This window comes from Pleurodeles waltl, chromosome 10 (assembly GCF_031143425.1).
Source record: "Pleurodeles waltl isolate 20211129_DDA chromosome 10, aPleWal1.hap1.20221129, whole genome shotgun sequence".
Lineage (NCBI taxonomy): Eukaryota > Metazoa > Chordata > Amphibia > Caudata > Salamandridae > Pleurodeles > Pleurodeles waltl.
Genome location: NC_090449.1, coordinates 912186921 through 912205607, shown reverse-complemented (window position 1 = coordinate 912205607; position 18687 = coordinate 912186921).

Sequence of the window (18687 nt, the reverse complement as noted above, 5' to 3'; positions counted from 1 at the left end):
TCAGGCATTAGAGGTGACTATCCTGGGGCTTCCTGATTAATTTTTTTGTGGCACAACACTGTGCCATTATTGGACTTCAATATGGACTGGCCAAGACCTTTGGACGTTAATATTATTCTCATTATTAAACCCAAGCAGTTGTTTTTTGGTAAATCTGTCCTGCAATTCCTTTTCTAGTCTGATATTGATCCTGAGTGACTTTGGTTGTGTGCCTCCAGTTGTGTGTGTTTGGGCCTGCTTGCTGCTCTGTGTGCTGTTGTTTGCAATATGTGAGTTTTTGTGTAATTCTGTTGTCCCCCAATAGAAGGGTATTTGTTGTGTGTATAGATATGTGTGTGTAAATGTAATGGTGGTGTCATGGCATTGTGCTTCCATTGTGCTGTGATGTGTGTGCTCATTGCAGGGTTGTTTGCTGCTGGTGTTGTTTGTGTTCAATACCACATTGTTACATATGGGTGTTGTATGTGACGACACTCCCTGGTCAGTGTGGAATGAGAGTGTGTGAGTTGTATTTGTATATGTGCTGTAGGTGTGTTATTATTGATGTTTGATTATTGAAACGTCTACAACGCATACAGAATGCCTCCGCACGCCTCATCCTCGACATCCCTCGCCACATCCACATATCCGTCCACCTGAAACACCTGCACTGGCTCCCCGTCAACAAGAGGATCACCTTCAGGCTCCTCACCCACGCACACAAAGCACTCCACAACATGGGCCCTGAATACCACAACAGCCGCCTCTCGTTCTACACGCCCACCCGTCAGCTTTGCTCAGCCAGCCTCGCCCTCGCCACCGTCCCACGGATCCGCAGAACCACCGCCAGAGGCAGATAATTCTCCTACCTGGCAGCTAAAGCATGGAACTCCCTCCCCGCACACCTAAGAACCACCCAGGACCATCTCGCCTTCAGGAAACTCTTCAAGACTAGGCTTTTCGAGCAGCAGTAACTCCCCCCCACCTCCAGCTCCTTGACACCCTCTCAGGTGAGTAGCCCGCTCTATAAATGTTCTGATTGATTGATTGATTGATTGATGTGTGTGACAATGTTGTGTGGCCTTCTGTCTCCCTGTGCCTGAGCTGTGTGGTGGTGTATATTTGTGTAGTGTTGCAGTGCAGTGTTAGTGTGCTGCCTAAGTGTGAATATTGTGTCTGTGTACATGCCCGTGTTAATGTATGTTTGTGTGTGTTGTTTGCAATGTGTAACTGCTGCCTGTGACATACCCCTCAGAGATATGTTCGGCGGCACTACCGGCTGTTTTTACGGTTGGTGATACAGGTAGGTGTGTTTACCTATGGTTGTTGATTTCCACGGCAACGCTGAATGTGTTGTCTTCCGATGATCATCAGGAGTGGCATGTTGTTTGTGAATGACTCACTGGACGCATCGGATGTAAGAGGCTGCCTGCAGGTGAATGTCTCCCTTTCTATTGTCTATTTCTGCCTTCTGATATGTGGTGGTTGGACCACAACGGTCACATTTGCAGTGTGAAACCACGTAAGGAGTGTGGCAGAAACACTGTCTCCATCAGCCTGTTTGTGCTTCCTCGTGACTGTGCGGTCTGTGGTGTCTGGTGGTACCGTCAGACCAATGGGGGTCTTCTGTTGGTATGACTGCCAAACTCTTAATACGACGGTCACATCCTCCAGATCGATGACAGTTAGACAGCCACTGCCAACATGGTGGTCCCGGGACTGCCAAACTGGTAACAAGGCCCTTAGATAGGAGCAGCGTGTCATCGACGATGGGGACCCTCAGTTTTTCCAAGCAGGGTGCATCTGATTCATCATGGTCCACATATGTTACCAAGTCTTTTATAAAAAAACAGAACAAAGTGGGGGCTAAGACACCCCGGCCTAACTCCTCTATTGACAGGGAACTGATCAGTCAGTTCCGCCAGCTGGCCACATCTTTCTTGGGCATAACTGTGGTCATGAAGCCTTATTTTCAGATTTAATGGATAAAGCTGAACTCCAATATCAAACTAAATTTGCCCCAGCTTGGATCGTGAGACAAGATTAAATGCTTCCCTTAGGTCGACAAATATCACATACAGTCACCCATGACCCAGCTTTACAAACCTCAAGTGCCTTAAAAGGATCCGAAAGTACCTAATCTAGCATGCTGGTGCGCTCTCTTAATCATACTTGCAAGGGAGTCAAGATGTTTGATGCAGACATCTGATCTTGCAATGAACCCAGAATGACCCTCACAAAGAGTTTTTGGGCACTATCAATCAGGCTTATAGGCCTGTAATTTGAGGAAAGGTTTTTAGATCCCTTTTTGAACAATATCTGCACCCAACCAAGTACCAGGAACTGGTGTCCCTTTCAAAATGGCATTGCTTATTATGGTGAAGTATGCTACCCAAATATCCACCTCATCCATGAAGAGGTCTTCAAGCACCTTATCTAAACCCAGGGCTTTGTTCCTCATGATTTTTATAATGGCTTGCTTAATTTCACCATAATTGAAGCTTATATCTTGCAGGGGCTCATTGGCCTGACCAATGTAAGTAATCCCTGTGTGATTGCTGATTAATCTGGATTTGCCAGGATCTCACCACAAATTACCAGTCCCAGCCCTACACTTTGCTCTTCTGAGGATTACAAACTGTTAAAGTGGGCAAATAATTCAGGCATCGCAATATGATTTTTTAACGGGAGAAAACCCCTCCTTGGAGTCAGTGGATATAATGTTTCAAAAGGTATTTGAATCTCCACTTTTATCTGCTACTAGCAACCTTTCCCATTTCTCAATCTCCCATTTACGCCTTGCAGTCCATGTAGTGTTTTTATACTCTTGTCTAGCTTGTTTAATCAACTGCCTATCGTTGGTCCTAATGGCACCCATCAGTTCCCCTCTTGCCTCCTTGTATTAATAGTTATACCAAGGAGGTGCACTGGGTCTCTTGGCCATTCGACTAGCCTCCACAAAAAAAAGACTCCTCAGCTTCTGGGACATGTGGGTGTGGGCTTTACAGATATTAGATAGTGCCGTCCCATCCTCCCTGGGTGGGTTTAATAATGGCAGTTGCTCCCCATCCCATCAACAATCACCCTATAGAATTCAGCTACCGATTCCTAGAGGAAGGTAACAAACTCAATTTTATCCTTTGCCTATTAGAGGACAGGGTTAACCTTCTATCTAAGGGATCATTATTATTTGGCTGAGCTACCATAACTAAGCTCCTCAGCTTCAGGGCAAGTACATTGTGGTCACTGTCATGGCGGGAAAGTACCACCATATCTACCAGCTTGAACCATAGCTGAACATCAAGTAGAATGTTAATGATGAGTGTACTCTGTGGATGATTGAACATGTGGTTGTCTTCTTTATCTGATCGTGACCTGTGATTGCAGGCTCTGAGTCCCTGATTTAACACAACAGAGTTGAGCTGGAGACCCGGGGGAGACAATTTCTTCATTGAGGGCATTGTAAGTACTAGCATGGGCCATGGTCAATCTTCCTCATTCCACTGGAACACCACATGCAGGTCAAGAGGTTCGACCTGGCAATTGAAGTCCTTGATTATGATCTTTACAGTCTCTGCCGGGAGTTCGACCAGATGGGCAGACAGTATATGGATTACATTTGATTCCACCTTGTTTGTAGTTGACCTACAATAGACTTTATAGATATAAAGTGTAGTCATTCCTGGTGAGGTCAAAATAATACATAACAGGTCTGGGCAATCCAGATCCACTTTCTTAACACAGCAGGGGAGGGTTGTCCTAACCCAGATTGTGAAGCACCCTTCTGCTTGCCTCTCTCTGTTGTGACAGCCTCCTCACTAAGGCCCTCATTACAACCATGGGGGTAAATCCCGCTTTCCGCCATGCAGAAGACCGCCAACATACTGCTGCGGCCGCGGAATTCCGCTACAGGTATTACTACCCACAGCTAGGAATCCGCCACAATGCAGACACCCACACAAGTCCGCCACACCAAAGGTCAGTGATAAACTGGTCAAATCAAATCAAATCATTAATATTTATTAAGCACGCTACTCACCCTTGCGGGTCTCAAGGCGCTAGGGGAAAAATAGGGGGGGGTTACTGCTGCTCGAAGAGCCAGGTTTTTAGGAGTCTCCGGAATGCGGAGTGGTCCTGGGTGGTCCTGAGGCTGGTGGGGAGGGAGTTCCAGGTCTTGGCTGCTAGGAAGGAGAAGGACCTCCCACCCGCCGTGGAGCGGCGGATGCGAGGGACGGCAGCGAGCGCGAGGCCCAAGGAACGGAGGAGACGGGTGAGGGCAGAGAAGCTGAGGCGACGGTTGAGGTAATCCGGTCCCTTGTTGTGGAGGGCTTTGTGTGCGTGGGTGAGAAGTAGGAAGGTGATCCTTTTGCTGACTGGGAGCCAATGCAGGTGTCTCAGGTGTGCGGAGATGTGGCTGTTGCGGGGTACGTTGAGGATGAGGCGGGCCGAGGCGTTTTGAATACGTTGTAGGCGTTTTTGGAGCTTGGCGGTGGTCCCAGCATAGAGGGTGTTGCCGTAGTCCAGGCGGCTCGTGACGAGGGCGTGGGTCACGGTTTTTCTAGTGTCGGCGGGGATCCAGCGGAAGATCTTGCGGAGCATGCAGAGGGTGAGGAAGCAGGCGGAGGACACGGCGTTGACTTGCTTGGTCATGGTGAGAAGAGGGTCCAAGATGAAGCCGAGGTTGCGGGCGTGGTTTGCGGGGGTCGGTGCGGTGCCGAGGGCCACCAGGAGTCGTCCCAAGCGGACGGGGTGTTGCCGAGGATGAGGACTTCCGTTTTGTCAGAGTTCAGCTTTAGGCGGCTGAGCCTCATCCAATCTGCGACGTCCTTCATGCCCTCTTGTAGGTTGGTCTTGGCGCTGGCGGGGTCCTTGGTGAGGGAGAGTATAAGTTGGGTGTCGTCGCCGTAGGAGGTGATGATGATGTCGTGCTTGCGTACGATGTCGGCGAGGGGGCTCATGTAGACATTGAAGAGTGTCGGGCTGAGTGATGAGCCTTGAGGTACGCCGCAGATGATCTCGGTGGGGTCTGAGCGAAACAGAGGGAGGTAGACTCTTTGGGATTGGTTTGAGAGGAAGGAGGCGATCCAGTCCAGGGCCTGGCCTTGGATCCCGGTGGAGCGGAGGTGGGTGATTAGGGTGCGGTGACAGATAGTGTCGAAGGCAGCTGAGAGGTCGAGGAGGATGAGGGCGACTGTTTCACCGTTGTCCATCAGGGTTCTGATGTCGTCTGTGACTGAGATGAGGGCGGTTTCAGTGCTGTGGTTGGTTCGGAATCCGGTTTGTGAAGGGTCGAGCAGGTTGTTGTCTTCAAGGAAGTTGGTCAGCTGTTTGTTGACGGCCTTCTCTATTACCTTGGCGGGAAAGGGGAGGAGCGAGATGGGGCGGAAGTTTTTCAGGTCGCTCGGGTCAGCCGTAGGTTCCTTTAGTAGTGCGTTGACTTTGGCGTGTTTCCAGCATTCGGGGAAGGTAGCAGAAGAAAAAGTTGATGACGGCCTGGAGGTGCGGGGCGATGATGTCGTCGGCTTTATTGAAGATGAAGTGAGGGCAGGGGTCCGATGGAGCGCCGGAGTGGATCGAGTTCATGGTGGTTTTTGTTTCTTCGGTGTTGATGTGGGTCCAGTCGTTGAGGGTGATGGTCGGAGGTGTGGGTTCGGTGATGCTTGGTTGGGTCTGGTGTCCGAAGCTGTCGTGGAGGTCGCTGATCTTGCGATGGAAGAGGATGGCGAGGGAGTTGCACAGATCTTGTGAGGGTGTGACGGCGTTGGCGTTGGCGTTGGAGAACTCCTTGACGATGCTAAAAAGTTCTCTGCTGTTGTGGCTGTTTTTGTCCAGTCTGTCGGTAAAAAAGTTCCTTTTGGCAGCGCGGATCAGGTGGTGGTGTTCGCGGGTAGCGTTCTTGAGGGCGGTCATGTTGTCAGCGGTGTGGTCGTTGCGTCAGGCCTTCTCGAGGGCGCGACAAGTTTTCTTCGATTCTTTGAGGGTGTCAGAGAACCAGAGAGGTTTTTTGGTGTTGGCCTGTCGATGCGTGCGTTTGAGGGGAGCAAGGTTGTCTGCGCAGTTGGAGATCCAGTTCGTGAGGCTGAGGGCTGCGTCGTTGGGGTCGGTGGTGAGGGTGGGTTGGTTGGCGGCGAGTGCGGAGAAAAGTTGCTTTTTGGGGATTTTGTTCCACTGTCGACGAGGGATGGGTTGAGTGCGGAGGTGGCGGGTCTCGCGTCGGAATGTGAAATGTACACAGCTGTGGTCGGTCCAGTGTAGAGCGGAGGTGTGGCTAAAGAAGACGTGTTTGCTGGCGGAGAAGATGGGGTCAAGCGTGTGTCCGGCGAGGTGGGTGGCGGTGTTCACCAGTTGCTTGAGGCCGAGGTTGGCGAGGTTGTCGAGCAGGTTGGTGGTGTTGGGGTCGTTGTTTTGTTCCAGATGGAAGTTGAGGTCGCCTAGGAGGATGTAGTCCGGTGAGGCGAGGGCGTGCGGGGAGATGAAGTCGGCGATGGCGTCGCTGAAAGAGGCGCGCGGTCCGTGAGGACGGTAGATGAGGGATCCTCTGAGGGTGGTCCTGGGGTCGTGCGAATCTGAAAATGCAGGTGTTCACAAGGAAACACCTTAGACTGCTGCTGTTGTGCTGACCTGTGACCTGCGGGGTCACTAGGAGGAACAACCTGACTGCAATCCCTTGTGCTGGCCTGCTTGTTGGGCCGTTCTGCCCTGTGCTTCCTTTTCTACTGTTTCCAGGGGCTGGGTGCTGTGGCCCCTACCTCCTGCAAATTAATTCATGCAAATCTTGGAACGGCACCTGGTCAGCTGCTTTCCTTGCGCTAGGGCCACGGAACTACTGTGTCCCATTTGTGCTGGCTGGATCAGGGGTACGCGAAGAGCACTTCTGGTTATCCTGGGATTTGAGGCCCCAGGGGCGCTGCAGGCTCTGATTTCAAGGTGCCCGGTGGGCACTACGAATTGCTGGTCGCAAGCACGTGAAGAGCACTTAGCGGGGACCGAGTCCGGAGGATTTCCCTCTCCCTCGGTGTAGGGAGAATCCATGGAGGTTGCAGAGACCCCTGTTGGCAGAGAGATGCACTGGATACGGCCGAGCCCCTGAAGCAGGAGGCTCGCACTAGAGATATCGTATTTTTCCTAGTAGAGGAAAACCACATCCAGGGAAGCCTCTCCCGGAAGGAGGAGGTCTTAACGGAGGCCTCCCCATCATTGAGCAAGAGGCCCACAGGGTAGGCTCGTGGTCCTGAGGTGCCCCCGACCCTGAACAGAGCCGGAAGAGACCAGGGGAACCTGGACCTGGAAAGCACATTGTATGAAAGACATCAGCTATCCTGTGCGGACATGACCGGCTGCCAGATCAATCCTTTTTCTGGTTGTGGTATCTGGGGTTGGCAGGAGCCACTAGTCTCCCCCACAAAAGTCACGGTGCTACATATCTAGTAGGTAGCGACCCCCATAAGGAGAACAGGGCTGTTACCCTAACCACCACAAAAGTACTGTGGTGCATGTAATAGGCACAAAGGTGTCTTTGAGTCCCTCGATGGATGTAGAGCTGCCATATTCCTGACAAGAGGAGTGCATGACCTTCTTGGGGGACCGAGTGCCAGTTCATTACTACCGTCCCTTGTAACGTAAGCACAGGTGCCTTTATTATCATGTCTTCGTAATTACGATGTTCATTCTGACATATGTTTGTTGGTGGATGTTTCACCTCATGTGCATTCATAATGTTGCCTATGCATTCATGATAGTATGTTTAGTGTGACCTATGCAGTTATGACAATGACAATCTGACTACTACCTATGTTGAGGTACTACCAGTAAACTATGGGGGTCATTTTGACCTCGGCGGTCTTTTTCCAAGACCGCTGAGGGACCGCCGTGCGGAAGACCGCCAGTAATGGCGGTTTGCCGCTCGGCGTATTATGACTGTTGGCTGCTCTCTGTCCTTTTACGGACGGAGAGCCGCCAACAGCCATAATGGCGGGAGGCGGGGAAGTGGAGGTTGCTCCACCTCCACCGCCACGTCCTGTGATTCGCTGTGACGGTGTTCTGTTGGCGGTGTGGTGTCGGCGGAGCTGCCCCCATGGCTCCCGTCCCCTCCTGGAGGATCGTCTGACCAGGTAAGTTGATTGTCCGTGAGGGGAGGGGGGCGGGGGTGTTGTGTGTTGTGTGGGTGCATAGGGGAGTGAGTGTGTGTATGTAGAGGGGGTGTGTGAGTGCGTGTATGCTTACAGGGGTGTTGTGTGTATGGGAATGAGTGCGTGTATGTCTGTGGGTATGTCTGTATGGATGTGTGCGTGTACGTTTGTATGTGGGTGTGCATGTCTGTGTGTATGTAGGCATGTATGTTGGCGTGTGTGAGTGTGTAGGTGGTGCCTGCTTGCGTGTCGTGTGGGTATGGGTGATGTGATGTTGGGGGTCGGAGTGGGGAGGGGGCCCTTTGGGGGGTGGCAGGGGTGGTGGGGGGGTAGGGGAGGGAGTTGGGGTGGGGGTGACGGATGGGGGAAAACCCTATCAGTGCCAGGGAAGGAATTCCCTGGCACTGATAGTGCTTACCTCCATGGATTTCATGGCGGTTCAAACCGCTGGAAATCCACGGCGGTAAGCCGGGTCAAACTACCGCCGGTGGTATAGTGACGGCCGCCGGGCTGGAGACCCAGGTCTCCAGCCCGGCGGTCGTCTCCGCCCTGGCGGCCGGAACGGAGAACCGGCGGATGACCTTGGCGGTAACCGCCATGGTCATAATTCCATGCAGTAAGACCGCCAGCCTGTTGGCGGTCTTACCGGCGGTTCTCCGCCTTCCGCCAGGGTCGTAATGACCCCCTATGTGTTTTATTATGCCTACTGTGGGTTTTCACTGAATAATAGTACCTGAGTAATGTTCTGACAACTGCTTGTGTAGCAGGGTATTACTGATACTTGTTATATTTGGTCTAATGATGTTTTGTGCAATGCAGTTTATTATATAACTTGGTGTTGTGTTTCCTTGTGGTATATTTATTGTGCCATGTGGGTTGTGTGTGTTGTGCAATCGCCGGACACATTGCCTCTGTTTTAGGCCTGTCAGCTCAATGCCAAGCTACAAGAGGGTGGGCACAGGACAATTTGGATTGTGTGTGACTTACCTTGATGATTGCAGTCTCTACTTGGACAAGGGTGTATACCTCTGCCAACTAGAGACCCCATTTCTAACACTCAAGAAACAATTTTTGTGACTCGAAAGTTCTGTACCATACAATGCCGACCCAAGTGACTGGCAGTTGTAAAGGGGCTGAATTGGGAGGCCTTGAATGTCTTCAATAGTCCCCCATTAATTTTCTCTAATCCAAGTTTACATCTGGTAATGTGGGTCTGCCAGTGGAAGTCCTCATTCAGAATCATAGTCAGGTATTCAAAATCCTGGACTCGCTCCAAATGGGTCCCTCTCAACAAGTGGTTAGGTCTGTAGGAACAGCAGGGTTTGAAGGCCATGTACTTTATTCCTGCTAGATTGATAACATTAGAGACTTAGGGCCTCATTATGAGTTTGGAGGTCAGACTGCTAGACTGCCATACTGGCGGGCACCAAAGGACCACCATGTTGGCTGTCATACAGACTTCCGTATTTCGAGTTACACAGGCAGGACCACCAAAAGCAAGTAAAAAAAATGACATAGCCAATACCATTGAGGTCAGGACAGAGGCGGTCCAACCACCAGTACCGACAGCCCGTCAACCAACCACAGAATATATTACAAGTCAAAGTCGCAGTGGCGGACACCCATGGTGGTTATCCAATGGCAGTCTGAACCACGGCAGTTCATGGCCACCAAAGTAATACACAACACCACATTGGAGTGATTTGAAAACAATACAGCTGACACAAATTGCCACACCTGCAAAGCACACCATAAAACACACCCCTTCACTATCCACAATCCTTTGCATCTATAAGGCCAAACACCTAAGCTAGAGCACATCCAGAAATTACCAATCCATAGTCTAGGCACACCCACAACTTTCCGTAAGCACATATAAAATACCCTCAACACACTCCTAGTTCCAATCACATCCATTTGCACTTCCCAACCCTATTTACTCACTGTCACCTGTTCATTTCCCACCAGTAATTTTTTTATCCCCACCATATCAACCTAGAAACATCTCTGTTGCACTGAAGATAAATTAAGATTCATGGTAGATGAAATCATAAGAGTAGAACCACATTTATTTGGAGCACAAGCCCACCACACTACTATTGGCAGGAAAATGGAAATGTGGCAAAGGATAGTCAACAGAGTGAATTCTGTAAGCCCCAACCCGCACACAAGGGACGACACCAGGAAGAGGTGGAGCTACCTCTGGGAAAGGTCCATTCCATGACATCCAGGCATCAGCTGCATTTTCAGAAGACTGACGGTGGTCGCACCCCTCCTCCCTTACAACTCCTATCCTGGGAGGAGAAGGACTTGGCCATCCTGCAACCTGAGGGTTTGTCAGGAATACCTGGGGGAGTAGAGACTGGTAAATCACAACACTAAAATATCAGCAAAATGTATTTGTCATGTATGCTCACTGATCACCTTTTGTCATTTTCACTGTCATCCCACTCACCAGACCAGTGAAGTAGACTCACCTGTGGGAACAACATCTTTGTATATTGTGTGTAGCAAAGGGATTGACTGCACTACAATTCCCAGCAGGCACTGTTCTACAATTACAAAAATGAGAACAGTGCATCCTAATGAAAATTACCTTGTAAGTCAACTACCCATTGGAGTGTACCCACCTGAGAGGATAATATCCGTGTAGTGTGTGTAGTACGGGCACTGACAGGACTGATAAGGCCAGGAGGCACTATTACTGTTACTCCACTCAGCCAACAGTGTTCTCTGCTACAATGACCCTTGTCCCTGAACTCCCCATTCACGTGTACTCACCTGGAAGGATGACATCTGTAAAGTGTGTCTGTTTGTATATTACAGGCAGTGCCATAACTAGAAGGCCAGGAGGCACTGCTACTGTCACCCCACTCAGCCAACTCAGTGGCCTCTGTTCCAATGACCCTTGTCCCTGAACTCCCCATTGAAGTATACTCACCTGGAAGGATGACATCTGTACAGTGTGTGTGTAGTACAGGCACTGCCAGGACTGAGAAGGCCAGGAGTCACTGCTACATTCACTCCACTCAGCCAAAACAGTGTCCTTTGCTCCAATGACCCTTGTCCCCGAACTCCCCGTTGAAGATTACTCACCTGAAAGGATGACATCTGTATAGTGTGTGTGTACTATAGGCAGTGACAGGACTGTTAAGGCCAAGAGGCACTGGGACTGTCAATCCAAACAGCAGAACAGGGTAACCTTCCCTGAAGACAACATTATTTATATCTCTAATGATGTGAACTCACTGAGGGAGTTGCCATCTGTCAGGTATTGTGAATCAGTCAGAGTAACAGTACTGCAACACACAGCAGGCAATGCTCCCTTAACTACAAAAAACTGTGGGCCAGATGTATTAAGCGTTTTTGCATTCACAAACGGTGCGAATGGCCATTTGCAAATGCAAAAATGCCTTTCTGTATGTATGAAAGGCATTCGCTATGTAAATTTAAGGAATTCCTTAAAATTGCGAACCCGTTTAGAGAATCACAAAATGCAATTCTCGAAATAAAAAATCACAAATAAGGAATCCTTATTTGCGATTTTTTAAGCACATGTATCAAGCTTTTCCTTAATGCGAATTTTAAAATTGACATGTAATGCACACATGTCCCTTTGGCATGTTTGCACCTTACATGTACTGAAATATTTTTTTGGGTTGCAGCAGAGGGGGCCTTAGGCCCCTAGCACCCTAGCGATTTGCATTTCCTAAATTGCAAATTCCAGTTAGGAATTTGCAATTTGGGAAATGCTAAAAATTCGCAAATATGGGCCTAAAGGTGCGAATGGGCTCAGAATCCCTATTTGCGATCCGGTAATAGCATTTGCAATTTTTAAGAAATCGCTATTACCGAATCACAAATATGATACATACCGTTTTGCGATTGAGATATAGCGATTTCTTAAAAATTGCTATTAGAGAATCGCAAAGTGGATTCTTCATACATCTGGCCCTGTGTCCTCTTCCAAAATACACCTGTGTACCAAATCATCATTGAAGTGTACTCACCTGGGTGGAAACCATCAGTATAGTATGTATAATATAGGGAGTTACATGGCTGCAACTCAAGCTCTCTATCACTCCATACACCAGTCCAGTGCGCACTTGCAAATATACCCTTATTTTGGAAAGTGCAAATGAAGTGCACCCACCTGGGAGGATTAAACATAACAAACACATGAAGTATAGGGAGTGACATGACTGCCAAGGCCATGAGGCTCTGTCTCCCCAAATTCAAACACAAGCCCAGAGTGCATCTGTCCTTGCTCGTTAACTTCAATGGAAGTGAACTCACCTCAGAGGATGATCTATTTATACTGTGCGTAGTACTGGGAGTAACATGACTGTAGATCCATGGAGGGCGAGTCCCTATAACCCCAATAACCAGGTTAGTGTCCATATGACCTTGCACATCTGTGTGTGAACTCAGAAATGAAGTTCAACCACCTGAGGGGACAAAGATACAGATCATGGTACACTCTGTGATGAGACTAACCACCTACATCCATATTGAGCATCTAAGCGAAGATGAAAATATTGAGGACAGGAAGGACAGCTCAACCTGTGTGCAACAAAATGATGAAAAAATCAAAGGCCTCGAGATACATCACCTGAATGGTATTCTCAGAAGACACATTCACAATGCACTGCCCACGTGATGACAATAATCACATACAGAACAAGCTCCTGGGTCTACCTGCATAACAGTCAAGTAGGCCATAAAATGAACTAAACCACAGTCTGCCCAGCCACTGTTTTGCCTGCACTGCTGACAGATGTAAGTCTAGGACCATCCTTCCAAGTGCTAATGAACTCATTCATTCTGCAGCTGGTTGACTGAAATGGAATTGGTATGTTATTCAAATTTCAGGTCAATACAATTGATACCTGTCACAGAAGGTAAACCTGGAACTCCAATGTGTACATGCCCCTTTCTAAATGTCACTGTAAATTGTTGGAGGTAGATGTCACAATACAACTTGTAACATTGTATCCCTCACATCAACAGGTCTAGCTGCCACTGGGATCACTGAACCTACTCCAGTGACTGCCACTACCCCATGGATGAAGCCCTCAGTGAGGAGAACACTCCTCGATGTCTGGACGTTGAAGATGGTTCTGGCCCATCTGGGCAACTCTGACCCCTCCCCCCCCCTCCTACCTCATATGGCGGCCGCTGCGCGACAGTGGTAGCGACCTTTGACCCAAGGGTAGGTCGCTCCCCCTGCCACTGCAGGTCCTCCAGGTTCCTGAGTTCCTGAGACCCACCCCACAGTAAGTACCCCCCACCTCCCAGCCCCTCGTTCTGCCCCGCGCTACTCACCCTCTCTCCTGCTTCTTTTCCTCTTTTCTTCTTCTCTGTTCTTCCTCCTCGCTCCTCGTCTGTATTCTTCTTCTGTACTCCTCTTCTCCCCGTCTTCTCTCCTCTTCTCTTCTTCCTCATCTTCTGCTGTGGTCTTCTGCACTCTGTTTCTTCGTTTTTTGTATCTTCCTCCGTGTTCTTCTGTGTTCTTCTGTGTTCCTCTGTCTTCTTCTGTCTTCCTCTGTGTTCTTCTGTCTTCCTCTGTGTTCTTCTGTCTTCCTCGGTGTTCTTCTGTCTCCCTCTGTGTTCTTCTGTATTCTTCTCTGTTCTTCTGTCTTCCTCTGTGTTCTTCTGTCTTCCTCTGTGTTCTTCTGTCTTCCTCTCTTCTTCTGTCTTCCTCGGTGTTCTTCTTTCTTCCTCTGTGTTCTTCTGTCTTCCTCTGTGTTCTTCTGTATTCTTCTCTGTTCTTCTGTCTTCCTCTGTGTTCTTCTGTATTCCTCTCTGTTCTTCTGTGTTCTTCTGTGTTTCTTCTGTTCTTCCGGTCTTCTGCTCTTCCGGTCTTCAGTCCTTCTAGTCTTCTGCTCTTCTGTTCTTCTTTTCTTCTGTTCTTCTTTTCTTCTTGTCTTCTTGTCTTCTGCCTTCGGCTCTTCTGCCTCCTCCGTCCTCTTCTCCCCGCGCCTGCCCTCCTGCTCCTGCCTCATCCCTCTCCCCCACTCGCATCCCCCCCTATATCTCCCCTATCTAACCCGTTCACTTTCTACCTCCCTCACTCCTCATATTTACCTATCTCTCCATCTATCTATCCCACTATCCAACTCCCTCACTCTCCACCTCCTCCTATCTTCCTATCTCTCTATCTTTTTCCCTATCTATCGATTTCTCTATCTACCATTTCTCTCTACCAATTTCTCTATCTCTCCCCCCTCCCGCCACCCCCTCTATTACCTATCTTCCTATCCCCTCACTCTACCTCTCACCCTCACCCACCTCTACAACCCCCCCTCCCCTATCTTCACAACCCTACACCTATCTTTCTCCCTAATCTCCTAAACCTCCTAACACTCTCCCCCCTCCACACTTAAACCCCCCTCCCCCAGCTCTTCTCACTCTACCTGTCCCCCCTCCCTCGCGCTTTCCCGCCACGACCTCCTGCACGCCCCCGCCCCCCAGCTCCCATTCGCCCCCAGCTGACCCCTCCCCCCCTCCTACCTCATATGGCGGCCGCTGCGTGAGTGCGCAGCGGGCGCACTACTGGCGCGCCGGAGGCGCGCCAGAGGCAAGCCCGTCTGCGCCCGTCCGCGCCTGGCCCGCGCCCAGCGCCACGACCCCTGGTCCCCAGCCCTCCCAAGCCCCGATGATCCGCTACGACCCCACCACCCTCCATGCCCTCAACCCAGGACGCTCCAAAGCCTGCTTCCAAGCTCACCCCAAACGCACCCATGGACCCTTCGCCTGCAACTCCTGCAAACACATCTTCCACCACGCAACAACTACGACCACAAGCCCACGCGCCATCAACCACCTCAAGTGCATCCTAGTCAACGCTCGCTCCGTTCACAAACACGCCGCTGAACTCTGGGACCTCCTAGACTCCACAGCACCGGACGTCGCCTTCATCACGGAGACCTGGATGAACGCCTCCTCTGCTCCAGACATCGCCACCGCCATCCCCGAAGGCTACAAGATCTCCAGGAAAGACCGCACCAACCAAGTAGGAGGAGGTATCGCCATCGTCTTCAAAGACTCCATCAGCGTCACCACCTCCACTGAAGACTCCCCTCTCGCCGCTGAACACCTGCATTTTCAGATTCGCACCGACCCTAGGACCACGCTCAGAGGATCCCTCGTCTACCGTCCTCCCGGACCTCGCGCCCCTTTCAGCGACGCCATCGCCGACTTCATCTCCCCGCACGCCCTCGCCTCACCGGACTACATCCTCCTAGGCGACCTCAACTTCCATCTGGAACAAAACAACGACCCCAACACCACCACCCTGCTCGACAACCTCGCCAACCTCGGCCTCAAACAACTGGTGAACACTGCCACCCACATCGCCGGACACACACTCGACCCTATCTTCTCCGCCAGCAAACACGTCTTCTTCAGCCACGCCTCCGCCCTTCATTGGACTGACCACAGCTGCGTCCACTTCACATTCCGACGCGAGACCCGCCACCTCCGCACTCAACCCATCCCTCGCCGACAGTGGAACAAGATCCCTGAAGAGCAACTCTTCTCCGCACTCGCCGCCAACCAACCCACCCTCACCACCGACCCCAACGACGCAGCCCTCAACCTCACAAACTGGATCTCCAACTGCGCAGACAACCTTGCTCCCCTCAAACGATCGCAGCGACAGAACAACACCAAGAAACCCCTCTGGTTCTTTGACACCCTCAAAGAATCAAAGAAAACTTGTCGCGCACTTGAGAAAGCCTGGCGCAAGGACCGCACCGCTGACAACATGACCGCCCTCAAGAACGCTACCCGCGAACACCACCACCTGATCCGCGCTGCCAAAAGGAATTTTTTCACCGACAGACTGGACAAAAACAGCCACAACAGCAGAGAACTCTTCTGCATCGTCAAGGAGTTCTCCAACCCCAGCGCCAACGCCAACGCCGTCACGCCCTCACAGGATCTATGCGAATCCCTCGCCACTTTCTTCCATCGCAAGATCAGCGACCTCCACGACAGCTTCGGACACCAGACCCAACCAAACACCACAGAACCCACCTCCCCGACCAACACCCTCAACAGCTGGACCCGCATCAGCACGGAAGAAACCAAATCCATCATGAACTCTATCCACTCCGGCGCCCCTTCGGACCCCTGCCCGCACTTCATCTTTAACAAAGCCGACGACATCATCGCCCCGCACCTCCAGACCGTCATCAACTCATCTTTTTCTTCTGCTACCTTCCCCGAATGCTGGAAACACGCCGAAGTCAACGCCCTACTAAAGAAACCTACGGCTGACCCGAGCGACCTGAAAAACTTCCGCCCCATCTCCCTTCTGCCTTTCCCAGACAAAGTAATAGAGAAGACCGACAACAAACAGCTGACCACCTTCCTGGAAGACAACAACCTGCTCGACCCCTCACAGACCGGATTCCGAACCAACCACAGCACTGAAACCGCCCTCATCTCAGTCACAGACGACATCAGAACCCTGATGGACAACGGTGAAACAGTCGCCCTCATTCTTCTCGACCTCTCGGCTGCCTTTGACACCGTCTGTCACCGCACCCTAATCACCCGCCTCCGCTCCACCGGGATCCAAGACCAGGCCCTGGACTGGATCGCCTCCTTCCTCGCAAACCGCTCCCAAAGAGTCTACCTCCCTCCGTTTCGCTCAGAACCCACTGAGATCATCTGCGGCGTACCTCAAGGCTCATCACTCAGCCCGACACTCTTCAATGTCTACATGAGCCCCCTCGCTAACATCGTACGCAAGCACGACATCATCATCACCTCCTACGCCGACGACACCCAACTTATACTCTCCCTCACCAAGGACCCCGCCAGAGCCAAGACCAACCTACAAGAGGGTATGAAGGACGTCGCAGATTGGATGAGGCTCAGCCGCCTAAAGCTGAACTCTGAAAAAACTGAAGTCCTCATCCTCGGCAACACCCCGTCCGCCTGAGACGACTCCTGGTGGCCCACGGCCCTCGGCACCGCACCAACCCCCGCAGACCACGCCCGCAACCTCGGCTTCATCTTGGACCCTCTTCTCACCATGACCAAGCAAGTCAACGCCGTGTCCTCCGCCTGCTTCCTCACCCTCCGCATGCTCCGCAAGATCTTCCGCTGGATCCCCGCCGACACCAGAAAAACCGTGACCCACGCCCTCGTCACAAGCCGCCTGGACTACGGCAACACCCTCTACGCCGGGACCACAGCCAAACTCCAAAATCGCCTACAACGCATTCAAAACGCCTCGGCCCGCCTCATCCTCGACGTACCCCGCAGCAGCCACATCTCCGCACACCTGAGACACCTGCATTGGCTCCCAGTCACCAAAAGGATCACCTTCCGACTTCTCACCCACGCACACAAAGCCCTCCACGACAAGGGACCGGAATACCTCAACAGACGCCTCAACTTCTACGTCCCCACCCGCCCCCTCCGCTCCTCTGGCCTCGCACTCGCCGCCGTCCCTCGCATCCGACGCTCCACGGCGGGTGGAAGATCTTTCTCCTTCCTGGCGGCCAAGACCTGGAACTCCCTCCCCACCAGCCTCAGGACCACCCAGGACCACTCCGCTTTCCGGAGACTCCTAAAGACCTGGCTGTTCGAGCAGCAATAACCACCCCCTTTGTCCCTAGCGCCTTGAGACCCGCACGGGTGAGTAGCGCGCTTTATAAATGCTAATGATTTGATTTGATTTGGTCAGATGACACCAGTGAGACTCAATATGACCACATCGAGTCCTCCCTGCCCAGTTGCATCAACATCGAAGGCAGCCATTCAACACGCAACCTGTTTCCCGAGGACTGTGACAACCATCTTGTGCCCCCAGTCCAGGATCCTGAGTCACTGCAACGCATCTCCAACAATGAATGTTCTAGGACCAATCTGTGCCAAGGGTGCAGGCACGTATGGGTAGGCTGTGTGGGAGGGATGATGTGGGCCAGTGGCAGGGAGGCTACTGGGGATGGTACTGGCCAGGACACCTTAGACCAAGTCTTGAAAGCCTATCAAGAATACCAAAGCGTGTTGGGCCAGGTATTTGCCAGACTCAGGGAGAGCAAGCAGCCGCAGATGGACTTCCATCATGAGTCTCTAGAAAAGTGGGAGGCCACCAACACTATCCTTGCCTCCCTATCAGGGGTATTCAGGGAGATCTGCAGTACCCTGATCAGGGACCGTGAGCAATACCACATCCTTCCTTTGGCCAAGCAACGCCAGTCCCATCAACATCTGTGGCAGCCACTGGAAGGGAGGCCCTGCCAGGGAAAAGGTCCTACCTCAGACATCCTTGCTTCTATAGCAGCAGAACCTCCCACAAGCGGGACGTCACAACAAGCATCTAGGAGGTGTGGATAGCAAGACACCAACCACTGCCAGCAGTGACCTCTTCCTACAGGAAATTCTTTGTGTGCCACATATTTATTCTGTTGACTGTTCTTTGACCACTTTCCATTTCTTATGGTGGTAGGACACTTGACTTTGGACTTTAAATGTTGTGGCATCTACTAATATGATTACATCCACAAAGACTGATTCCTCTACTTTACTTTTCTGTTGCATCTCTTCATTATTTTCCTGC